We start from the raw sequence: 27,428 nt of genomic DNA, 5'->3' as shown, positions 1-27,428 counted from the left end.
CATGAAAGAAGAGCCAGGAAGCTGAGGTGAGGAGAGAAAGCATTCCAGGCATGGGGGCTGGGCAGTGAAAAGGCACTGACTTGGACGCGGAACTTCATGTGGGAAAAACAGCGAGCAGACCAGGGTAGGGGGATTACAGAGCAGGTGAAGTCAAGTGGAGAAATACAAGGGGGCTAGGCTGCAAGGGTCTTTAATAAATACAAAACAGGTTATTTTATATTTAATCCTAGAGAAACATGATCAGAGCTACATCTTTCAAAGATCACTTCAGCAGCTGAATGGAGGGCGGACAGAAGTGGGGAGAGACAAGAGGTGATGAGAGCCTAAAACCTAGAGTGGTGGCTGGGTGAATGAGAGACATTGTGAAGTTAGAAATAAGTCTTGGCCACACATAGCAAATGTGAAGTGAATGTGGGTAATCATGAATCAATCAAGTAAGCAATAAATATTTATCAAGCATCTACTATGTGCCAGGCACTGTGCTAAGCACTGGAGACACAAAGAGAAGCAAAAGGCAGTCTCTGCCCTCAAGGAGCATACCACCTAAAGGAGAAGATAACATGCAAACAAATGTATACAAAGCAAGCTAGGTACAGGATAGTTAATAGTTAACAAAGGGAAAGCACCAGAATTAAGAGGGGTTAGGGAAGGCTTCCGGAAGAAGGCAGAATTTTAGCTGGGACTTAAAGGAAGCCAGGAAGGTCAACAGTTGAAGTGGAGGAGGGAGGGCATTCCAGGTAGGCGGGGCAGCCGGATAATGGAGTGCCTTCTTGGTGGCACAGCCAGGAGACTAGTGTCACTAGACTGAAGAATATGTATTGGAAGTGAGGTACAAGAAAATTGATGGGTGTCTGAGTGGATAGTGACTCCTACACTAGTAAAAGTGAAATTGGGAAGTGAGAAGGATTCAAGAGGAAATATAATCAGCTGTGTTTTGGACATGTTAAGTTTGACATAACTCCAGGAATACAATTTAAGACTTGTCAAAAGGTAACTAATAAGAGGCTAGAGCTCAAGAGAGAGGTTAGAGCTAGATATATAAAACTGAGAATAATCTGCATAGAGATGATAACTAAATTCATTGGAGCTAATGAGATCACCAAATGAGATGGTATAGAGGGAGAAGAAAAGAGGGCACGGGCTTGGGGAGCATCGCCATTTAGTTAGCCTGACTTGGAGGAAGAATCACAAAAGGAGATAAGAAGGAATGATTGGGCAGTTAGCAGAACAGAAGAGAGCAATATCATGAAAAACTAGAGGAGAAATCATCTAGTATTGAAAGTTTTAGGGACATCAAGGAAGATGAGACTTGAGAAAAGGCCATTGGATCTGGCAATTAGACCACTGGTAAGACTGGAGAGAGGAGTTTCAGTCACATGATGAGGTCAGAAGCCAGATTTCAGAGTTTAGAAGAAAAAGGAAAGGCAAAGGAGGCAGCCAATATCTTTTTCAAGGTGTTTAGATGAAAAGAGAGATTAGAAATTATAGGATCAAATGAGAGATTTTTAAGGATGGGAGAGACATAGGCATTGTTTAGAGACACAAGAGAAGCAGTCAGTGGAGAGTGAGAGATTGAAGATTAGAGAAAAAGAATGACCATGATGGGGAAGAAGAAATGGAGGGGGATCACTTGTTCATGTAGAGGAGTTTGTTATATCAAGGAGAAGGGCCACCTCTTCATGAGACAAGGATGGCGGAAATAATAAGAAAAGAGACTGAGATGAGGAGGAGGGAAGATGAAGCTCGAATGGCCTCCATTTTTTTCAGTGAAATATCAAGTGAGGTCCTCATCTGGGGGAGGGTGGGGTGGGAGTACAATGAATAGGAGCTTTAAAGAGGAATGAAAAACATGAAATAGCAGTTGTGGTGAATGGGAATATCAATTCAGATTGGTTGGGAAAGTATAAAATGATTCCACTGTTGCAGTGATGGCCCAGTTGAAATTATGTAATGCTAAATTTGTAATGGACTCAAGTCAGGAAGGTTTTGTGACTTTTTCCAATTCCATTCAGCAGTACTTGAAAAGGAATAAAGGCAATAAATGGTGAGAATAAGCCAAGGCTGGGGCTTGGCAAGGTGTGTATGATCAGTTACAGGATAAGGAGGCAAGGATAACAGTATGATAGTATAGAGCTGAACTGACTCTACAAGAAGTAGAATTAGGGAAGGGAAGAGGGTCCAGCCAGTACAGAGGTGATATCAGGGGAAAGAACTGAGGGTTGGAGAGACTAGAGGTCATGGTGAAGACAAAGAACAGGGTTAAGGGTCAAAAGGCAGAGAGAAAGATGGAATGATAAAAGGTTATGATCGGATAAAATAATTTTTGAGTTCACAAACACGAAGTATGACACTTGGGTGATGGCAAGTTTAAAGGTATGACCAAATCAGTATGTAGCATAGGGGGAGGAGTAAGTCATGGGAACTGAATGAGGAACTGTGAAGTTAGGTATTTGAGGGAGTATTTATATGTATGTTGAAGCTCCCTTCTATGAGGGCAGAAGTTGGAGAAAAGAGAATATCCTGGGTGTTAATAGATATTGGCCATCAGAATCTGGATTGGGTAATAAATTTGAATAGTATGAACCTCAAAGGAGGAGGGGTTGCTGAGTGATGGTGGTAGAGGAACAGTCTGGAAGTGGCAAGGAGGAGCAACTCCCCCACCATGACCAAAGAGTGTGTGAGTGAAAGTATAGGACTATAAAGAGAATCTAGGGATGAAGTATCATCAGAAAAGAGCCAGGCCTCAGTGAATGCCAACAGATTGAGGGAGTGAGAAAATAAAAGTTTTAAGATGACAGCAAATTTGCAGGCATTCCAAACAGGGGAAGGGATGGGCAAATCTAGAGTAGGATCATTTAGAGGGTAAGGGTGAATTGAAAGGCTGAAGTGAAGGAGTGGACAGCTGGAACTGGGTTTGTATTTGAGTGAATTAGTATTTGTATTTGGGATGAGAAGAGGATGAAGGGCAGAAGTATGCTAAACACTGAGAAATTAATGCAGTCAGAGTAACAATGTTGGAGAAGTATGTAAAGTAGGCAAGTGATTAGGCTACTGCTGAGTTGAACTGAATTTTTCATTCCACTGAAGACTTTTAAACTCATAGCCTTCAAAAGCCAAAACTAGTTCTGTCATCTGAATGCAGTTCGAAGCACACTTTTTTTTACTTTATTTTTCTTGGTCTGTTTTCTTTTGCAACATGGCAAATATGGAAATGTTTTGCATGACTACACATGAATAATCTATATCAAATTACTTGTCTTCTAAAGGAGGGGGCAGGGGAGGAAGAGAGAAAATTCAGAACTCAAAATTTTTTTTTAATGATTGTTAAAAATTGTTTTTACACTCCTTTCTCATGATTCATTCCACTGGTTATAATTCTTCATTACAAATGGACTATTATGTAAATAAGTTCATTGTGAAGGTATATGTAGAACCTACATTGGATTACATACTGTCTGGGGGGGTAGGGGGAGGAGTGGGAGGGGGGGAAAATTTGGAACCCAAATACTTGCGGAATTGTGTGTTGTAAACTAAAAATAAAAAAATAAATTTTTTAAAAAAGAAAAAAATTATTTTTACATGTAATTGAAAAAAAATAAAATTTTTAAGATCTAATTCTGTCAACCTATTGAGCACCATGTATATTCTCTTATCATCTCTATGCAAATGATTCTCAGATTTATTTATCCAACCCTAGCCTCTCTCCAATTGCCTATTAGATATGTCAAATTGGATATCTTGTAGATAACTTAAACTCAACATGTCTAAAACTAAACTTATTATCTTTCCCCACAAACACTCCTCTCTTTCCAAATTCCTAATTCTGACACTGAAGTTCACAACCTCTGGGTGTTATCTCCTCACTCTCATACTCCCAATCGCATGTCCAATCTGTCGTCAAGTCCTATTGATTCTACCTTTGTAACATTTCAAATATATATGTCTCTCCTCTGAAACCGCCACCACCCCAATGCAGATACTAATCACGTCACACCTAGACTACGGCAATAGCCTTCTGGTTTGTCTCCCTGACTCCCCTCTCTCCCCATACCAGTCCATCCTCCACTAAGGTACCAAAATGATCTTTCTAAAGTGCAGCTCTGACCACATCACTAATAACTATCCCTCCATTCAAAAAAGCTTCAGTAATTTCCTTTTACCTCCAGGATCAAAAACAAAATTCTCTGTTCAGCTTTTAAAGCACTTCATAACCTGGCTTCTATTCCTACCTTTTTGACTCAATTCCCTTATTCATACTTCCTGACACAATGACCCTGGCCTTCTCGCTGTTCCTGACACATAACACTCCATCTCTCCTGTCACTGTATTTTCATTTTCATTGGCTGTCCTCTATACCTAGGATTCTCTCACTCCTCATACTGTCTCCTGGTTTCCTGCAAGTATCAGCTAAGTTCTTGTCTTCTGCACTCCCCCAAACCCCCTTAATTCTGGAGTCTCCCTACCGACATTATCTCCAATTCATCCAGTATATATCTTGATTGCATTTGTCTCCCCAATTAAATTGTGAATGCCTTGAGGGCAGGGGATGGTTTTTTTTGTTGTTGTTGGTTGTTTGTTTTTACTTTCTTTGTGTCCTCAGCATTTAACCAATGCCAAGCACATAAAGGCCCTTAATAAGTGTTTGTTGATTTGGCTTGACTTGACTTCCCCTGAAGTATGAAAGGCAAAGTATGAAAAATAAATCTTATCCAAAGGTCTCTACTTTCAAAGAGAATCCCATTGAAAAAAGGTAATAAGAGTCCAACAAAGTGCTAAATTTGTGTGCATCACTGAAGAGGATAAGAGCAGATCAGATGAAGTGAAGTGGAATAATCGAAATGGCTTCTTGAAAAAGTGGGTTTTAACTTGGATTTTGAGGGAGTGATAGGAATTGGACAGGCAAAGGGGAGGAATAAGGCCATTAAGGTGTGGAAAGAAGCATAACCTGAGCAAAGACACGGAAATAGCAACTAGCCCAGCTAGCATAAAGGACAATGAGGAGATTAGCCTCACTAAACGAAGAGGATATTTATCATAGGGAGTTCTAAGACTTTAGAGAACTCTATGATAGCACACGCTACTTGAGGTTAGAGCTCACGTCCTATATTTTTGTATCTCTTACAGAAATTACCACAGTGTCCTGAACACTCAATAAATATCTGCAAGCAAATTGTGGGTGACCCTAAAAGCTAGGCAGAAGAATGTGGATATGATGAGGAAGGAAGAACTAGAGAGGAAAGTAGGATTTATTAGGCACCTATTGTGTACGAGGCACTTGTGCTAAGAGCTTCACAAACATCTCATCTGATCCTCACAACAGTGCTATTATCTCCATTTTCCAATTGAGGAAACTGAGGCGGACAGAGGCTGAAGGACTTGCCCAAGGTCACACAGCTAGGCAGTATCTGAGGCCTCATTTAAATTCAGGGCTCCCTGATAGCACCTAGAGCAAAGGGCCCTATCCACCATGCCACCTGTTGTTGAATTGGTTTGACCAATTCAGTTTATTAGTGTACTCCTCCTTTCACAATCCCAGCTTTGACTAATTTCCATCTTCTGAAAGACTAACTTTTAACTATCTCCAATAATTTCCAATTCAAGAAAGAGGAGGCTAAAGGAGAAAGCAGCATATCCAAGACTCCTCCACTACTGCTCTCTCAGATTCTAAGCCTTCCAGAGAGGAACATAAATTACTGAGACGGGAAATTTGGCACATTTATCCTATATTCCGCTAGTTCTTACAAACTCAATGACATTAAGATACTTTTCACCAATGTTTACATAGTAAAGCAGGATTAAGTGACTTGATCAATTAGGAAAGACTTTTCCCTCAAATAAAGCAATGTGGCAGATCGGTTTTTCTTCGACCAAACAACTTGTTCTAGCAAATTGGAAACTGCGCAACTTTTAGATTTAGTGCAAATCTTTTCCTAACATATCGGCAAGGCCAACTCTCACTTCTGGGCTTCTCAAGTCTACTGTTTGCCTTTCCTATGTTTTTGAAAGCATAAGTCTTCAAAACACACAGGCACTCACAAACAAAAAAGAGCCACCAGAACACAAAGCAGGCCTGGTTTGTTTATAGTAAGCTAGTAAGCTCACTTGTGGGAAAAGTAACACCAGGGGATATTAGGGAAATAACAGCTGGAGTAAATCCAAGCGGAATTAAATTGAACCCCATCAATCCAGACTGGATTTATAAACTCCCTGTGAACCTTTATTGAGGTGTTTCTTACAAACACTAATAATAATTCCCTTTGGTTCCACTGGTAGCAGAGCCAAATGGTAACTTTAGAGACAGAAAAAAAAAAGTATTAGCCTCATTTGAATTGTCATAGGGCTTCAAAGTAATGAAGGTTATTGAAGGAACTTAACTACTAAGTCATTTGAATCATAATTTTATACCAGTTGATACCAATTATAATCCTATACACCAACATTGTTTTCCCAGTATAAAGATGGCCCATATCAGTGGGGGAAAATCCTTTTTATCAAATATTGTTGATAAGAATCTGATATCTAAGATATATAGCCAACAAAGAAAATTAAGACCAAAAATCATTCACCAACAGCTAGGGTAGTCAAAGGATAACAATAAACAGTTCTCAAAAGAACTGCACATATAACATTTATATAGTGTTTGCCACGTACCTGGCACTGTGATAAGCCCTTTATATTTATTATTATTTATTATTTCATTTGAAACTCACGACAACCCTGAGGCAGTAGATGCTCTTATTTCCATTCTGCAGGTGAGCAGAGATAAACAGATGTTAAATGACCCAACTACTAAGTGTCTGAGGCTTAATTTGAACTCAGATCTTCCTGATTCCATGACCAACACTCTATCCACCATGCTACTTAGCTACCCTAATTATATTAAGGAAAACTTTAAATCACTGATAAAAGGAGAAATTCAAGTCAAAACAACTTTGAATTTTCACCTCACACCAGTGCAATTTGGCAAAGATGACAAGAGACAGGAAAGTCCATAGTCTTGGGATCACGGAAAAATGTACACTGGCTTGTAAGGTGATTCAATCATTCTGGAAAACAATTCGGAATTATCGAAAGAAAGTGATTAAAAAGTCTGAAATCTGTGACCCAGAGATTCTATTGCTGAGAATATACCCTGAGGAGGTTTATGATAAAATAAAGGCTCCATATACACCAAAAAACTCAAGTGGATGCCCATTGATTTGGGAATGGCTAACCAGTTGGATACGTAAATGTAATGGAATATTATTTACTGTATTGTTTGAAATGATCAATATGATGAATAAGAGAAATATGAGAAGACTTTTATGAAGTGATGGAAAATGAAGTAAGCAGAACCACAAAAATGATAAATACAATGACTATTCCAAGGCAGATGGAAAAAATGACAACAAAACAACTGAAACAGACTGATGTGAAATTATAATGATCAAGCTTGAGGCCAAAAGAAGAGGCCTGAGAAGACATATCTGATGCACCCTGACAGAGACGGCCCAGGACCCAGAACCCAAAAATACTTTATCAACAGAAATGATATCAAGAAGAGTCATTACCATCTGCCTTGTCATTGCACCTTTAAGGATGATGGGGATTTTCCATTTGACCTGCAGTTCAGTTTTCCAGTGTGTTTCTCCCCCCATTAGAATGTGAGCTAGAGCGGAGAGCAGATTCTGTCTTACTTTTCTATTTGAATCCCCAGGGCTTAGCATAGCACTTTGTACCTAAAATGTGCTTAATAAATACTTCATTCATTCACCTCATTTCTTTCTTTGCATGGCTGGCAGATAATATCGGACTTTCTTGATGTGCTGGTTAGTTTTACTAAACCTTTCCCCTCTTTTTTTATTTTGTGTTAGGCACCATTTATTATCTACTATGTGCCAGGCAGTGTACTAAACATTAGGGATACAAAAAACGGCAAAAGATGGTCCCCGCTCTCAAAGAGCTCACCAGTTTAATGGAGGAGACAACATGCAAACTATGTACAAGCAAGACATGTACAGGAGAAATTGTACATAATTAACAGAGGGAAAGCACTTACATGAAAGGGAATCAGGTAAGATTTTAGTGGGGACTAGAAGAAAGCCAGGGAGTCCATGAGACAAACACGAGGGAGAACAGCCAGTAAAAATGTACTGACAGGGGAGATGGAGTGTCTTCTGAGAGAAACAGCAAGGTGGCTAGTGTCACTGGAGCAAAGGGTGGGGGGGGGGGGAGAGAGAAGGATAAGGTATTAGAAAACTGGAAAAGTAAGGAGGGGCAGATTATGAAGTTTTCAATGTCAGAGGATTTTATATTTGATGATGGATGTAATAACGAATCACTCATGGGTATGAACCAATACAAACTAGTTCGACTCATGGGTACCTGCTTCCCAAGATGCATGTATGCTAAGGCTAATTTACCCAGATATTGGGCATTACCTCTCCTCCCCTTGCTATATGGCAGTTAGAGTTAAGTTCCTGAACTCCTGACCCCTCATTTCTCACTCCTTATTAGGTTGCCAGCTGGGCTCTGTCTAATGCTATATAAGTCTGAGACCTGAGGGCCTCTAGGTCATTGCATGGTTCCACATCTGGAAGCTATGCCCTCAACTGAGAGCAACAGGGGCCTCACAACATCCCTGTTGGCATCTGTTCTTTTCCTCTTGTAACTCTGTGAATAGTAATAAAGTTTTGTAACTGCTATTCCTGTATCACTCTGCTCTTCGCTGAAACTCTCTTGCATTACGAAAACAACCTGGATGAAGATTTAGCAAAGAACCCTGAGGAATGGATAGCCCTGGCAAGAAGGGCCACCTCTTCATGTGACAGTGGAGACAGTGGCATCTGAGTGATGTGACATAAGAAGGAGATATAAGAGGGAACTTCTGGGGAGTGGCCTCAAGGTTTTCAGTGAAATATGAGCCAAGGTTCTTAGGTGACAAGTTGGGAAAAAGAGGGGGTGGGGGGGAGGGCAGGGACGGGACACCATGGAATGTTTGAAAAGGGATGAAAAGGCGTACAAAAGGCACTCTGGTGAGCAGGAGAGTGAATTGATTAGACGGATATAAAATTACTGCCTTGCCAAAGTGAGGGCCCAATTGAGATTATGTAACATAAATCTGTAGTGGATCCAGTCAACATGGTTTTGTGATTTTTTTTTTCCAGATTCTTTCAGCAGCAGAATAAGCCAAGACTGAGACTTGGCAGGGCAAGACCAGCAAAAGAATAAGGGGCAAGACATTTATTCAAGGCACTTGAAGAGGGCCAGTATAGAGTTAAACTGGGTTAATCAAGAGGTGAAGATGGGTAAAGGAAAAGAGTGTAGTCAGTGCAGAGGTGATAGCCTGGGAAAGAACTGAGGACTGAATGGATTGGAAGTTACGGGGAGGATAAAGAACAGTGTTTGTGATTCAGAGTAACAACGATTGTGATTAGAAATAAGAATTTCTCAGTTCATGAATATGAAAAGTGGATCACTTGTAAGTGATAGCAAGATTAAAGGTATGACCATCTGTGTGCAACTGAGAAAGGGTAGGAGAATAGGTCATATGAAATGAGTAAAAACTAGGAGGTTAGGGTATCAAGGGACTATCAATATGTATGTATATTAAACCCCTCTGGTATAAGGCCATGAATTGGGAAGGAGAAAGAATGTAAGCCAGAAACTGAATGGGTTGAGGGAAGATGGAGAGTATCCTGGAGTTCAGTAGGTAATAGCTGCCTGAATCTTTATTGGGTGGTAAATATGGAATGACTGAACCTCAAAGGAAGTGAAGTTACTGAGTGATAGAGCTGGGAGAGTCTAGTAGTGGCAACAGGGAGTAAGGAATATTCAAACTCCTCCACTTTAATAGTGAGTTCTGGGGTGTGAAAAATGTAACCAGAGCTGGAAAGAGGGGCTAGGGAAGCTGTCATCAGGAGGAGTCAGGTTTCAGAGAGTGCAAGAAGATGGAGGGGGCAGGGAGAAAAAGGTTTAAGATGAAAACAAGTTTGTTACCCATGGTGTAAGCATTCCAAAGAGCAGAGTTGGGATGGGACCAGTGTAGTTGTTTTTTTAATGCAGCTTCCCTGACTTCCTTCAAACAGCTTCTGATTGACCCCAAGTTCCCTAATGGAGCTTCCTGGTCTGAAGAACAAAAAGTCCCGGCCAGGTATAACTGGGACCTTTCAGATTTGATTGTTACCTAAGACCATGTGAAGTCATCAAATCCCAAAGACCTGGCTTATCAGATTCTTCCATAAAGAGGCAGGAAGGGCATGTCTACCAAAGCTGAAAAGAAGTGCCACAGTAACCTTGCTATGTATCTTTGCTGTGCTAGGGCTAAGTAAACCTCCTCTTTTGTTAAATGTTCAGTGACTTAGGTCATTTCATCCCAACACTGAGCCTGAACTATAAGAACGCTGGCTTTAAAGTTCCGCCTACAACAATTTTAATACCTCTTTCTTATAAGGGATGACTCACTGGGAGGTGACACAGAAACAAAAGAGATCAATAAAATTCTATTTTTGTTAAATGACTCAAAGCAATACAGCCAAGCTATGAACGACTTTGGAAAATAGCTGTGCCTATGGAACAATAGTGAACCTGTGACAGTGAGGTGGAAAATTCTGTTTGAATAACTGTTTGACATATAGATTTACCTAGTGCTTCCCAAATCACAGTTGCATAATATTAATAGGCAGATGAGTTATAATGAACAAAAAGCCACATTCATTTCATTCTTACTGTTCCCAGTCTGATTAGCTTCAAGACACTACATAAAAATATATAAAATGTATCAAGAAGCATCCAAAGAGAAATTGTTTTTAGATCTTAAAACATTTGGCATTTTATCTATTATAGCAAAGCATATCAAGAGGTTGAACTGCCACGTGCTATAGAACTGGCCTCGTGTCAGGGAGACCTGGGTTCAAACAGGATCCTAGGCAAATGACTTACCCTCTTGGTGTCAGAGAAAACACTAATCTGTACTGGCAGAGGAAATTTCTCCCAGGGAACTAACTACCTATACTGATAAAATCACAGATCTGGTATAAAAAAAATCTACTCTAGTAAAGGGGCAATTACGAATTATGAGGCTTCACAAATTACAATTACATGAGAGAGTCAATGGGTTCTGAATCTAATCCTGCCATGGACTAATTTAACTTAGCCCAACTTTTCTACTAGTGCTTAACATAACATAAATACTAGCTGAGTAAACCTCGCACACAAGCACTTGATAACTCTTTGTTGAATGTATTAGGAATTCTAAAGATAAGAATGAGATCGATGAGGGACAACAGGGCTTTTTGTGGGGAGAAAAAAGGAGGCTCAAAGAAAAGGACAGGACCTTTGCTTGGGATGGTAGAGTTGTGATAACTAACATGAGAGAGCATTGCTGCTCAATAATTATTTTACTTCTCATTCCTCTGTCAAGGAGGATAGTTTTTGCACTGAAAATGAGAAAACAAAAACAACTAGCAGGGAGCTGATGTCCAAGACAAGAAGATAGTAAGAGCTAATCTAATTTGAATTGATAAATTCAAGTCACCTGGCCCAGATGAACTATATCCTTGTGTCCTAAAAGAATTTATAGATGTGACTGCTGAACCACTCTCAGTGACATCTGAAAGATCATGAAAAATGAGAAGAGGCACCATAAGATTGGAAAAAGACAGATATTGTCGCAATTTTCAAAAAAGTAAAGAGAACAGCACCTACATACTATAGACCAATAAGCCTGACTTTGATCCTGGGAAAATTCTAGAATGGATGAATTCTAGAATGGATGAATCCTAGAATTCATGAATCTTAGAATAGATGAATTCTAGAAAGGGATCATTTACAAAAATCTACAAAGAGAAGTGGTGATTACAAAGATCTAGTGTGAAGAAATGATGAAAGGGATAGATTCATACACACCTGGGAGAATTTATATAAACTGATGCAAAGTGAAAGGAGCAAAACCAGAATCAGGCAAATGATTTACACAATGACAACAATACTGTAAAAGATAACTGTGAAAGACTACGATCAACACAATAACTAATCATGACTGCAATCTGAATCTGGATACTGAATCATACTTCCTACTTCATGGCAGAAATATAATGGTCTAGAGATACAGAATGAGACATGCATTTTCAGATAAGGCCAATATATGGGTTTGTTTTGTGTGATTATACTTATTTGTTACAAGGAAGAGCTTTTTTGGTGGGAGGGAGTAGGGATAGTTTTACTGAAAGAAAAGAGCATTACAGAATTGCTAATAAATAATAAACACAGAGAGCCAAAGAAGATCAGAAGGGGATATAGACACATGGTACTGGAATTACCATGTAAAATTTGAAATATAAAAAAACCATGTTAAACTTGTCAAAGAAAAAATAATAATACTGTACATTTTAGACACAAGTATGCTAGAAAATTTTAAAAATTAATTTAACATTATTCTATGATAGAATACTACTATACTAGAAGAAATGAAGTGGATGATTTCAGAGAAACCCATAAAGGCTTGTATGTATGAACCGATGCAGAATAAAGTGAACAGAACCAGGAGAACAATTCAATACTGTAAAGACAAACAACTTTGGAAAAACTCAACAACTCTAACTAATGCAATGACCAACCACATTCCAGAGGTCTTATGATGAAACATGCTACTCACCCTCTGAGAAAGGTGAGACTCAAGAGTAAAGATTGAGACATATATGTAACATGGTCAATTCAGGGATTTGTTTGTTTGACTATACACATTTGTAACAGGGTTTTTCTCCCTTTTCTCAAGGTAGCGGGGAGTGAAGTAGGGAAAGAAAACAGATTTTTTTCATTAAAAAATTAATTTTAATTTTAAATATATAAATAGAAAAAATTTTAAATTAACGTTATTCTAAACCCAAGAACTTATAACTTAAAGAGAAAACTGTCCAAATTGACATAATCTGCCCCGCCTCCCAAAGCCCCCAGACATTCCTCTATCCCAGGACAATTTGTAGGAATATTGAACAAAGAAAATGTTACAAAATGACAAAACACACAGAACTGTGTTAGCATTCTATTTTATCCAATAAAGCAATATTAAATTAATTTTTCTAGAACACTCAGAATCATCCAGCTAAAACTAGTCATCCCTCTTCGACCACTCCCCTCAAGGGCTACCCATTCCTTTTTAGTTGGTCACAAGTGAACTGAAGTAATCAAGAGGCCCTCTAATCCATCCCCTAATCCCTTGTTATTGTCCTTCCTGTTCTCAAAGAGGATCATGACGTCAGGAAAGTGATGCCACATCCAACAACAGGTCCCAGGCCAAGCCCCACTTGGTAATTGTTTGGGCCCTGACTGGCTCAGAGTAAATGTAAATAACCTCCCATAAGGAAATGGGGAAAGAAGAGACCCAAGATAGATTTGGGTATAGAGTATTCTATTATCTTAATGAGAAGAGCTACTCAGTGTTCTAAGTTTGGTGGTCCATTCTTAATTCCCAGGCCCTTAGCCTTTGATCTTGACCTTTTAATTATTTTCCTAAGAAGTCTATATCTAAAAGATTTTTTTTTAGGCTAAGTAAAATGTTACTTCTTAAAATTTTCAGTTGAACTAAAATGTTACTTTTAAAAACATATATATATTTCCATACCATCTATGGTAGAGACTCAGTTTCATATTCAGTACCCTTTCTGCTCTTTTTCATATGGAGAAATACTAATGTTTGTTTGTCAAGTTCATAAAAATGAAAAAATAACATTTTAAAAAGACAAAAACAAAGAGCCAGTGAAGATTAAAACATGACTTATTTTTAAAAGATCATTTCCTTTTTTGAATGATTATAATTTGTATATAGAATACTATGGATTTAGTTTATCTGGACTTTAGCAAAGCTTTTGATAAAGGTTCTCACTATTCTCATATATAAGATAAATATAGACTAGATGGAAAGACAACTGGATGAATTCAGAAAAGAAATACTTCAATGTCATGGTAGAAGTAGGTATTCAATGATGTGTCCCAGCAATCAGAGCTATTTAATATTTTTATCAATAACTTGAATAAAATCATTGATTATATGCTCATCAAATTATGCAGATGAGACTAAACTGAGAAGTATAAGCTAAAGTACTGGATGGCAAGATCCAAAAGGATCTGACAGGCTAAAGCACTGGGCTGAATCTAATAAGATGAAATTCAATGAGAGGAAATGTAAAATCTTAACACTTGGGTACAAAAACCTTCACAAATAAAGGATGGTGGAAGTAAGGTCGACAAAGAGTTCTGAGAAAGATCGGGAGGTTTTAATATAAATAAATTCAATGAGTCAACAGAGTGATTCATTAGCCAAAAAAGCTAATGCAATCTTGGGCTCTATAAAGAGGTAATAACTTCTAGGAATAGGGAAGAGAAATTCCCACTGTATTCTGCTGTTATCAGACTTCATCTGGAATACTGCTCTTAGTTCTGATTAAAAGAGGACATTAATAAGCTGAAGAGTACTTAAGAAGAAAACAACCAAGATGGCAAGTCCATGTGAAGTAAAAATGGTTGAAGAACCTGGGGATGTTTTAGCCTGGAGAAGAGATTATGTTTGTTCTGCTTGGTTCCAGAAATCAAAATCAGGAGCAATGGATGAAAATCTTAAATAGACCAATTTAGGCTTAATATCAGAAGAAACTTCCCAACAATTAGAGATGCCTGAAAACGGAGTGGGCTGCTTTACTTGTTGGGTATTCTTTTGAATGAAGGGATTCTTTTCATGTATGGGTTGGACTAGATGACACTGAGATCACTTCCAGTGATCAAACTCAGTGATTCTACGATTCTTAATTTTCATGTATGTAAACAAAAAGCAACATGGCTGTGGAAAGAGCACCAGATTGGGCACAAGTGGGCTTACATTCAAATCCCAGTTCTGCTACTTACTGACCTATGTGGGCTTGGATCAGTCGCTTCCTCTCTTTAGGCCTCCATTTCCTCATATTTAAAATGAGAGGGTTGGATAACATGATCCCTAAGGGTCCCTTCCAGTACTCATGATCCTATGAGGACAATAATAGGTGCAACTGCCTACCTAATAAGGTCATTGTGAGGTAAACTATGAAGTGCTATATAAAGGTGAACCATGTTATTGCTGCTGGGCCAGTAGTCTAGACACTCCTGCTCTAAAGAAGAGAGCTACTCCAGAATCGATTAGGAGTCTAGAACCTCATGAGTACCAGTATTAGGCTTCATATCCCAAAATAAGCTCCTGACTGCAAATTAAAGGAACCTTAAAAGTTAGAGTTGGCCTAGAAGTATCTTATCTTCTCAAAGGTCCCAGAACTAACAAGGACTCAGGCCCAGACCATCCAAAGCTCTTAAAGACTCAGGACAAGAAAGCCCCAGGCCCATCTCAGCCCAGAGGCACGTTCCTGGACAGCTGAAATGTATGTGTGAATATGTATGTGTGTACATATATATATATACATATATATATATGTATGTATGTATGTATAGATAGATATATATAGATACACACACATATATGCATGTGTGTGTGTAACCTAACGTCCAGCAGATGCAACAAATTTATCAGGTTTGTTGATTTTTTTTGGTCCCAAATGTTGACATGACTCTGGATTAAAAAGTCTACATATATTTTAAATTGTAGCTTATAAAAGAAAAATATAAAAGTACAACCTAATCTCTTTATAAAAACTTCAAGGTGAAAATTACATAACCACAACTCTACTACATTCTACCTTCCCTTGTTATGCTAAATATCCTTCCTACTTAAAAATATTCATTTTTGCATTACTGTGTTAATCATCATTTATGTCATTTACACAAGTGAAAAACTTACTTAAGTTCTATATTTAAGATTACTGTCTAAGACATCCTAGAACCTAGGAACTAACTAAATCTTTCTAGTCCATTTTATACTAGAAAACCTCACCAGGGCTAATTCAAGTTATTTGGAAATTAATTTTAACTCCACCCTACTCCCAAATAATGCCATTTGGTAAAGGTGATTTAGGTGTTTTCCCCAAGAGTTGATAATTAATTAATTCACTGTAAGGGCAGGGACAGCTCAATAGAGTTTTCAGGCATTAGTGAATAAATGTCTTTCGACATAGAGACAACATGGCAAAATTATTTAGGGGTAAAGATACTGGACTGAAACAGGAAAATAGAGGTCTCTAAGAAAAGAAAGGTAGGGAATTTACCAATTATTGGAGCAATCACACAAACCACATGAAAGTTTGCAGGCCCAGTTCTCTTCTTAACCTTTGCACCATGCCCTTGCAAAGCAATATGTCAGATAACAATGCTCTGGGCACAGTTAAGTGTGCAATAAACATTGGCTGAAGGGATGTTGAAGCATTAACCTAGAATTCTCACCAGTGACAGCTACACAAATGAGTATCTGTTGAATAAAGGCAGGATAATTGGCTTGAATTCTTCCTCTTAAAATTTCAAAAGCAAAAAGAATATATTAACAAGCTACTTCCCTAATGATACTGCCACCTTTCTATACAGGTCTTTTCTGATTAATAATTAAGTTCTCTCCAAGTATAAGGCTTCTTAGTTTCACTTCAGGCCATTTCCAGGAAAGGACTGGCTTCAACTGCTGTCTGAAATTTTAGCTCACTTGTTGGTTTCAGAGCTTGCACAATATAAAGAGCCAGTTAAGATAAACTTAATCACTCCCTTTAAACAAAATGTATACCTGTCAAGTTGTCCTCTCTATAAAAATTCCCAGCAGTAAATATACGATAATTGTTCCAAATGAGGACAAATATAGATAGACAAATGTAGACAGGGCATGAAACAAAAGTATTGTGTAACAGCCTCAGAAAAGACCAAGTCAGCATTGTGGCCATGTAGCAAAATTTTTAAAGGATTGAGAGCTATGAAAAAAATCAGTTTGCTTATCTTTAAAATGAAAGGATTGGACTAGATAATCCCTAATGACCCTTTCCAGTTCTAAATTATAAAACTAACATGGTTGATTATTTCATCTCCTAAATGCTAGACAAAAAAAAATGCACCACAAAAATATCTTTGAAGTATTCAGTTTTCCTAAACATTTTTCAAACCAGATTCTGGAGAAAATAGAATTGAAAAATAGGTTATTTGAACCTAGTTGCAGTAACATTTAAATTAAGCACAATACTAAGAGAATGGAGAAATTGCAATTACATCTTCTGATTAACTAGAAAATCCTTTTTATTTCAAGCTCTAGTTACTGAAAAACTAGTTACTCAAGTTCCAGTTACTTTCAAAACAAACAAGCAAAAACTCTGTTGTATATTTATCTGACTAAAGTGTCTGTAAACATGAGGAACATAGGAGGGGGGACGGTATTGATGCAATTCAAATGTAGAATTTGAGATGCCTATCCTACAGCACAGACACAATTTAGCACAAATATATTCTGCTGGTATTTTTCACTATTGTTTCACATGTGTTAATTCTGGTTGTGTGAATAAGATCAAATCTTATTCTTCATCTGCATCCTTTACTGTTCTGGTCTATTTATTATTACATCCACCCCTAACTGGTCTTCCTGACTGCCTTCTCTTACACTCTTCAATCTCTTCTTTACCATAAAAAACCAATAATCTAATACATTCCCTTGTTCAAAAACCTTCAGAAGCTCAGCAATACCAACTGAATATGAGTATAAATTTAGCCTAATATTCAAGGCTATCCACAATCTGGTTCCCACTTACCTAGAAAATAATATCTTGCAAAATTATCCTTTAAGCACTCTTATGTTCCAACCAGACCAGTCTACTCACTGGCCTCCATTCTCTTCTTGCTGTATCTTGTCTTCCATGCCACACCAAAGGCTCAGCTCATCCTCCAAGGCTTTAGCAGGCCCTCTACCATCTCTACCACTTAAAATCCCTCCCTTGGTTCAAGGCCTAATTCAGGTATACCACCACCTCCATGAAGCTTTTTGAGATTCCCCTCAAATGACTTTCTCTAGACCTCTCCTTTATATTTGTCATATCTGACTTTTTATTTAAGTACCTCTAAGCTTCCCTCTACTTCAATCATATCCAATCAGTTGCCAAGTTCTCTTCCATCCTCTTACATTCCTTCCTCTATGAAAACCACTACCACCACCCTAGTTTGGATCCTCAACACAAATATCTTGTTTCTCTTTTTCAAATCAACAGCAATTTAAATGAAGCAAATTCCATCTTGTTTCATATCTTTGCATCCCCACCCCCGGTAAATGTTTAAATTGTTAAAAAGTCAATGTTCAATAAATAGTTGTTGCTTAAGTAGGAGAAAACATACAGCACAACAATTAGGAAAATAACTTCTTCAAGAAAAAAAATATTCTTTTAGAAGAACACATAGCAAAACACCTAAATGAAGATGTTTAAATGAATACATTCTTGAGGGGAAAAGGGACTCTTTCCCTTTTGACCACCCTGAAGAAAAGGAACAAAAACCTCCACATCTCTCTCATTCAAATAAGGCTCTTTTGACCATGTCCATTAAAATAAAGTGCAAACTGAAAGCTCAGATGTGCTACTTAAGATAAATGAGATGATATTTGTAAAGCACTTAGCAGTGCCAGGCACAGTGCTTGTCTCCTTCCTTCTTTATGATCCATCTTCCCTTTGTCTCCCTCAACATTGCTGTAGCATCCACCAAAAAATGTATGGTTACCAGATATGCTGCACAGCGATAACCCTCTTTCAGTGGAGTGCTGTTCAGAAGCTGTAACAAGAATGGCATAAGTCCTGCTGAGAGCAGTAGTAAACCTGACCCTTAACTTCTCCCTCCTAATCCCAATGGCAGTTCAGACATTATTTAAAGGTAACAAATTTATACCTCCCTGCAATGATTCGAGTCAGGGAACCCGGACCTTGTCATGTTACTCATCAAATGTTCCATAAAAATTGTTTTTTCCTGCTGTGAGATCTAGTGGAAACTCCCTCACAGAAGAGATTCTGGTTATTTCAGTAGGGTCATTTATTATTATTTATCATTATTAAGGTATATGGGACTTGAGAGAACATCTAGTCCAGTTCCCCTATTTTACAATTAATTAAATTAAAACACAAATACGTCCCAGTTCCCAGAAGTAATAAATAGAAATAGAACTTGAACCTGGTACTGTCACCCTAAATCAAGTGTTCTTTTGAAAATTATTGATGCTTCCCCCACCCTTTTTTTGGTGTTTACCATTATTGTCACTTTTCCTTAGTCCCACAGAACCCTCCTCCCTTGTAAGAAAAAAAGTACAGTCAAGCAAAACAAAATAACACATTGGTCATGTGTGAAAACTTGGGCCTCGTTCTGCGTCTCTAGAGCTCACCACTTTCTGCCAAGAAGAGCCATGCTTCACCATAAGTCATTTGAAGTCATGATTGGTTAGTCACGGCACTAATCAGTGTTGTTTTCCTTTACATTATTGTGCTCACTGTGTAAATTGTTCACCTGGTTGGGCTCACTTCTCTATGTGAGTTCACATGAGCCTTCCCAAGCTCTTCTGAATTCTTCATATTCCTTATTTCTATTGGGCAATAATATTCCATTATATTTAGATGCCACAGTTTCATCAGCCATTCCTCAACTAACAGGCATCCACTGTTTTCACGTCATTACTACCATTTATTCAATACATGGATATATGTATATTCATACATAAATGCATACACACATATACACGCACCCTCACCAGAAATATGTATGTCCAATAGCCGTTCCCTTATAGAGAGGTGGTCAAAAGATATGAACAAATAGGCCTCAAAAAAGGAATTGCAAACTATTAACCATTATCAAAGAACGTTGCCCCATTAATAAGAGAAACACACATCAAAACAATTATGAAGTTTTCAGCAAATTAGCAAAGATGACAAAAGATGGGAACAGTCCATGTTGGAAGGGTAGACATACTGATGCTTTGCTGCTGGAACTATGAATTAGTACAACCATTCTGGAAAGAAATTTGGAATTATGTACATAAAGTGGATTAAATGTTCATTATCTTTGACCCAGAGACTCCACTATTTGGCATATATACCCCAAGGGGGTCGCTGACAAAAAGAAAAACTCCATATACGCTAAAATCTTACACAGACATTTTTTGTGGTAGCAAAGGACCAGGAAAAAAAGTAAATGCCTATCAACTGGGGAATGACTAAACAAACTATGGTACATTAATGCTATGGAATGTGCTGCAAGAATCATCAAATACTGTGAAAGGAAAAGCATGGAAAGATCATATGAACTGATACACAGTGAAGTAAGCAGAACCAAGAAATACAGAATGACTACATGTAAATGGAAAGCGCGACAACAAAGCAATCAAAAGTGAATTTTGCAAAATGACCAAGAACAAGTTTGGCCCTAAAGAAGAAATATGAGACGACAAGTCTCATCCATGCCTTTGCAGAGGCGGGGAAGTATCCACTTGGAAAGACTGCTCAAAATGTCAGGTTCTTTTTTTTCAATTTATTTATTAGCTTTGCCAAATTTTCTTCCTCTTTTCTTTTTTTAAGGACATTCTTTGTTACAGCTAATGTCTCCCCTGAGAAGAAAGGAAAAGAGATTCAAGGGAAATCTAGGTGATGTAAAAGCAATACATAAAAATAAAATATCTTTACAAAAAACAAAAAGGCGCTGTTATAAGTATTTTTGTATCTATGGAATGCTTTCCTCTCTATTTTATCCCCTTGGAATACATGTCTAGTATTGCTGACTCAAAGGGTATAAAGGGTTTTATGACTTTTTAAAAAGGTAAAATCCAAGGTATTTTCCAGAATAATTGACCCAATTTACATTTTCACCAAAAGTAATTTCTTAGTGTGCCTGCCTTCATAATCCTGCCAATTTATCATTTTTACTTTTTAAAACTTTTGTCAACCTGATAGATATAACATAAAACCTTAAAGTTGTTTTAATTTGCATTTTTCCTATTATTAGTGATTTTGAGCATTCCCTCAAAAAGTTGTTGATAAATTACATTTCTTCTTTTGAAAACTGCCCATTCATATCCTCTGACCACTTCAGGTTTCCCCAATCATTTTTACTCATTCCTTTTTCCCTGACTCCGGGGCCCATGCTCATTTTTACTTATTCCCAAAACTGAATAACATACACAATGTAAGAAGCTTAGTATGAACATCAAGTGCACTTTACAATCACCGATATACAGTATATTCTCAGAACAATCTTATTTGTACTTTAACAAATCTCATTTTGAGGTGAAAAAAAATTTGCACAGCACTGTGTAATGGAAAGAGAAATGTCTTATACCATATGCTATAATAAACTCCAATAAACACATTATCTAAATATAAAAGGTGATACAACATTTTTACAAATTAAAGGAAAATGGAAGGAAGTAATTTTGGACAATTGTGACCAGGAGAATTCTTTCCACACAAGGGATAAAATGAAGGTAAAGAATAAAATGGGACAGTTTTGATTACATGAAATTGAAAATCTTTCATAAAAGCAAACTCAATATAGTTAGAATTACTGGGGATTGGATCAAAATACACACACAGGACTACTAACCTCACCCAGGCACTGTGAGCAGGGCACCTGAGGCCTCAAAGTGCCCCATAAATGTGAGTTAGAGTCCTGGGCACTACCAGGTTATTGCTTTTTAAAAACCAGATCTGTGATTTCAATGGAATAGACAACTCCCAGGTGAGAAAAGGCCCTCCACAAATGGGTACTCATACCTCCTCTGCCTCAGCAGTGGATAGAGTGCAACACCAGGAATCTGGATGATCCGAATTCAAATCCAGACATTTGGTAGCTGTGTGACCCTGGGCAAGTCACTCAGCTTCTGTGTGTCTCAGTTTGCTCAACTATGAAATAAAGATAATAAGGACACCTTAAAAAAAAAAGAATGACTGGGGATTGGATCTTGTTCTTATATGTGTATATTAAATCCATGAATATCTTGTATATCAGGCATTTATCAGATATTTGCTATAAGGATTTTCCCCCAACTGAATTCTTCAATTTTACAAATGAAAAAGCTTTTCAATTTTATAAAATTGAAACTGTCCATTTTCTCTTTTATGATCACTTCTATTCTTTGTATAGTTAGCCAATATTGCATAAGGGACCTCCTTCCATTATCCTCTAGTTTTCTTTTTAAAATGAAGAGACCTGTCAAATTTATTTCATGCATTTATTTGGAGATAATTGTGGTATATGGCATAAAGTGTTCCTTTTGTGAACTTCATTGTAGTGCTCTTTCCATTGCTGTACAAATTTTATAACTCCAAAGATACTTAAAAGTGGAATTGTCACATATAATAGTTAAAGGTTTCCTGTTAGACTATCATGGTCTTATGTTTCTTACATTATGCTATTCTTCAGCTTTGGGGGGAGAAAAGTAAAAATTATTTTGGAAATCTAAAACCAAGAGCATGAAACAAGAAAAGACCTGTCACAGTGGTTGGAAAGTTTTCTAAACTTTAGATTTGTTACTGAATAAACAAGGAAATAAGCAGTTCCGTACTTGCTCTTAAAAGCATGGGGCCAGAGGGAGAGGACAAAGGCTAATGGAAGGGAAAAGTTGTATTTCTCCTCCTTTCCTCTTTTCTCCTAAAAGGTAGCACTTTTTAAGCCTAGATTTATGGCATGATTAAACAAATCATTTAAGAGGTAAAGAATAAAATGTTTTAGTACCATGGTACACATATTAACTATGAGAAAGGATAATGAATAGAAATAGGTAGTCTACAGATTTTAAATGTAAAGAGAGCATTTAGCAAACAGAATAATGGATTTTTTGTTGGTTCAAACTCTGCCCTTTTTGTGAAAGGAAGAGACATCTGCATTAATACAATCACCTGCTTGAGTCTTGAGGACTGAGGGTCCAATTACAGAGTAACTGTGTCAGTGTCCCAATACTAAGAGTACCATTGAGCCACATCATCACATTTATTTGATCACAGCTGTTAAGCATGTATCCACAGAACTGGTACAAAGTAAAGGGTTTAGACTTTTAAATTTTAATGTAATTTAATATGTAATTTTAGAGTGTTCTACAGTTTAAAAATAACCAAATATTAAGTATTTTAGCTTCACATGGCACTAAATCATAAATGAAATCCTCCTCTGATGCCTTATATTGTCCTGGAGATTACTCTGGATTTTCAGTGTCTATGCCAATGGGGAACACAAGCTCTGGCAGGTACTACCAATCCAAAGGGAAAGATTTTGACTATAGGCTCCCATCTTCCTGAGTTCCCAGTGATTAATATACATATATTTTTTTGGTCACTGTAACTCACAAAGATTATGGAAGTGGTGGAAGGAGTATCTGAATCAATGAAATTACAGCTCTTTTGATATATTTATAAGTTCAAATCATTGTCTTTTCTTAAGAAAATGTTTTTATTAAGAAAAACTAAAAGCTGTACATATTCCATTAAAGGTCATAGTTTTAATCCATATATATGATCTATTTCAGAGTAGTATGCATTTAAGTATGATGTCATAAAATATTTCTCAATTAACTGATGATTATCCAGCTGATATGATATTCTCCAAATTCTTTTTGATCCAGCAATATACTAGGGTTTATACCCCAAAGACATCAAAGGGGAAAGAATCTATACATATATTTAAAGCAGCACTTTTGTTGTAGCAAAGAACTGGAAAATAAGTGAGTACCTATCAACTGGGGAATGCCTGAACAAAATATCAAATATAAATGTAACAGGGTATCATTGTGCTGAAAGAAAAGATGGAGATGGTTTTAGAGAAACCTGGGAAGATTTGCATGAATTGATACAGAGTGAGCAGAACCAAAAGGTTAATTTACACAATGACTAACATAATATAGCAAAGGAAAAGAAATTGAAAAAACTTAAGAACTTTGATCAATCTAATGCCCAACCTCACCTCTAGAAGACTACTGATGTATCATGCTTCCCACATCTTGGCAGAGGTGAAGGACTCTGGGTGCAGGATTCTGAGACGCAACATTTTCAGACACAACCGACGTATGAATTTTTATTTTTTCTTTGCTTGATTATACTTGTTATTTGGGGGAGAGTTAGGAAGGACGTGGAGATAGAAATAATGATGATGTAAAAGAAAAGAAGAAATAAAAGAGCAACAATGAAACATTTTAAAATATGCAAAAGAGCAGAAGGAATTTCAGAAGGGAACAATGACAAGTAGGACAGTTAATGCTGATGCTACCATTTTTTTTTAAAACTGGACCTGTGACTTTATTGCAAATTCCTAGCAATGTAGGTTAGCAACTGTTCTACAGTTTATAATCAAAGAGATTTGCCTGGGGCCCTGGTAATTTAAATGACTTATCCAAGGTCACAGCCTTGTGTCAGAGGCAAGCCTTTGTATATGAAAATGTTCATGTTTGCTAATGTTTTTCAAGTTTATAACTAATTTAAAAAAATCTTAAAATTGCAGCTGGAGGTCATTTTACTAACTAGTTCTCACCAGAGGATTATAGATTTAGAGCTGGAAAGGATCTGAAGAGTCATCTCATTTTCAATTTACAGATAAACAAAGGACTGGTATGCAAATCCAGATCCTTACACTACAAATCCAGCACTCTTTCCACTGCACCACACTAACTCTCCATCTCCCTTATATCTTCTCTTGGACCTTTGTGTATTCCTTCTCTTTAAAGTACTTTTTTCTGGCATAGACCATCTATGTTCATTATTGCATACTGATGACAAAACATGAAAGGAAAAAATGGCAACCCAAAGAGGAGCAATAATTAGAATTAGCTTGAAAACTGTTTGAGAAAATAGCATCATTAATGTAAATACACAAATTATGTAGAAATACCTTCCTCCTTCTAGAATAGAAAGCAGAAGAGAGGAGAGATGCACCTTGGAATTAGAGTACCATAGTTCAAATTACAAAAGAAAAAAAAATCAACATTATTATAACCTATATTCTCATTATATCAACTCTATTAGCAATATGCTTATTCATCCAGTAATTCAAGATGGCAAGATGCCTGTGTGTGTTTTCTGTACAACACTCATACAGGGAAGGAAAGAAATTAATACTTTTTATATCCAAAAAAAGCCCTTTTCCTTGAAAGCAGCATTCTCTCAGATCTGCAGAACATATGTATCCCTAAAACCATAACTGTAAAAGCAGCAGCTCCAACAAGCACAAGCGTATTCAGCTAGGAAGAGACTGGTTTAATAAAAACACAGTAAAAAAGATATCCTCTACAAGGTCAGAAACTTAATTGCAGTAGAGCATCCAGTTAAAAGTTTCACTTCTAAAGTTTTCTTTTTTAGACATGTGATTAGAAGTTTGAAATTCAGTCTTAACCTTTAACCAAAATCAGGAACATACAAAGTTATCATAAATCAAAAATATCAAAATCATAAACATATAAAGTTAAAATCATAGACGGAGGCAATCAATAAGCAACAATTTTCTTTTCACAAGATGGCACCAGCCACCTTTCAGTTACTAATGTTGCCAATCCATTTCCCTTGCCAGAGATAGTTTACAGTTCAAGGACCAAGAGGTAACATGTACTTCCAGGGCATAATTAAGAATGAAAATGACTACTGCTACACATTTACTAAATCCTCATAGGCTTAATAGCAGGATGGAAGTGGAGGCAGGTTAATTGGCCTGATTTCTTGCACTCAAAAATTCTACAGACGTAGAGCAGAAAAATTAAGAAACATGGAAATGGCAAATAGATTTAATAGATATCCACTGTTATTCACAAGGTGAAAATAATGTTTGAAGAGGAAGTAAAATGTCACCTCTCTTCATTAAAGCAGCTACCTAAGACCAATACCCATACTCATAGGTTAATAAAAGATGACGTTACATGTGTCTCTCTTTTGGTTTCAACACTATGCAATGAATGAAAGAAATGAGGAATACTTTCCATACAAAGAAAATTCTCCTTTCCTAAAAATAGCATTCTCTCAGGTACTGCTGCCTTAAGCATATATATTTTTTTTTACAGTGAGACCAACTAAAATGTATTAGATTAAGAAAATTTGGGGAGGGTACGTTAAGGATGGGGGGGGTGTGGTTGAAATAAATATCTCTATTTAACAGCGTCAATTAAACACAACTGCTCGTCAGCATCAATAAGAGGACAAAAGAAGAGTGTGCCGGATGGCTTATTCCTAACATCTTCATCTCGGACCTTAGTAGGTGTGGCCATGAGTATACGGTTACCCCATGTTAACAGCTCGATACCTAAGTGATAGGTGCTATTGGAATTCTCCGTACTATATAAGTATGCTCCCACCCCACTCACAAATACACATCCTCTCCTCCGTTGTAAAGTCTCAAACATCTAGAGGCCTCAGCATTACAAAGACTTGAAGGAGCGTAGGAGAGAGAAAGCAAAGATAACTGGGTATACAAGGAAGACAGGAGTAGAGACGAATAATTGGGAGGAGGATTCGGCTTCCTACGCTCATTTCCAACCTCAGTAGAGTTTTCGAGTTTTAGTTGGCTTCTATTTTCCTCCTCAAACCTTACAGGTAGGGGAGAGGGAGAAAATGGACATGCATGGGGGTGAGGGCGGGTCATTCTAGCCCCAACCGCCTACCCCAAACAACGGAATACTTTTCCTTTTATCCCCACCCCCACCCCCCGCAAAAGCATGCCCATCTGGTGGACACCTCTTTCCCCTCCCCACCACCCCCTTTGGGGGGGCATGCGCAGTTAGGAGGGGCGCACCTGCTTCGCACCCCACCTCCCCCACCCTGAGGCCTCTCCTGCAGAAGAGTCGCCTTTGACCCTCGGGTTAAAACGAGAAAGACTCCGAGAGGGGAGGCACCTACCTGACTCCCCGGCTGCCTCAAACTAGGCGCTGCAGTCCACCCCGCTACGGCTGGTTCGCGCTCGGGCTCCCGCAACGCACCTGTAGCAACCCAGGCGGCCGCACCTACGGCACCGGCAGCCCCGCCCCAGCCTGGCTCCCGGCCGCGCCCCCAGTCCCGCCCATCACCTTAGGGCGCGAGCACGCACAGCCCTCCCCAGTGCCTCTGACGTTCCCGGCGCGGGAGCGCGCACGCCCGGGGCTGCGTCCATGCCCGCGCCTTCGCCGGCGGGTACGCGCGCCTGCCCTGGGACCCCGGAGCTGGAGAACTCGGGTGTCTGGCGGACACCTCTCTCCTGGCTTCAGCCCTCCATGAGAGGTTTTTTTCTATTTTGTTTCTTATTGCAAACTCCCCCGCCAATGTAGATCAGCAATTGTTCTGTAGTTTATAATTAAGAGATTTTCCTGGGACACTGAGAGGTTACTTAAATGACTTGGCCAGGGTCACAGCCACTGGCAGCGCACATTCTGTGGTCGGCTCTTTGTCTCCTATGTCACAAAGCCTCTAATTAAGTGGGGTGTGTGTGTGTATTCTGAAAACCAAGTTGTACGTAACACAAAGTCACAATTTTATATTAAATTTATATATATGTATATATACGTATATGTGTGTGTGTGTGTGTGTATAAATTTCAGGGGTGTG

General features: G+C 38.0%; 1 protein-coding gene across 1 annotated transcript in view; it reads right to left on the bottom strand.

Annotated features, from left to right (window-relative positions):
* The window catches only part of LIMA1 (LIM domain and actin binding 1), a 105,375-nt gene extending 78,445 nt beyond the window's left edge, over nucleotides 1-26,930 (bottom strand). The window contains exon 1 of the mRNA XM_036761161.1: nucleotides 26,748-26,930. The gene's annotated coding sequence lies outside the window, so the exon portion shown is untranslated. The remainder of the gene's footprint in view (nucleotides 1-26,747) is intronic.
* Between the last annotated feature and the right edge of the window lie 498 nt (nucleotides 26,931-27,428).

The sequence above is a fragment of the Trichosurus vulpecula genome, chromosome 5 (assembly GCF_011100635.1).
Source record: "Trichosurus vulpecula isolate mTriVul1 chromosome 5, mTriVul1.pri, whole genome shotgun sequence".
NCBI lineage: Eukaryota > Metazoa > Chordata > Mammalia > Diprotodontia > Phalangeridae > Trichosurus > Trichosurus vulpecula.
This window is presented reverse-complemented; position numbering and strand designations above follow the sequence as displayed.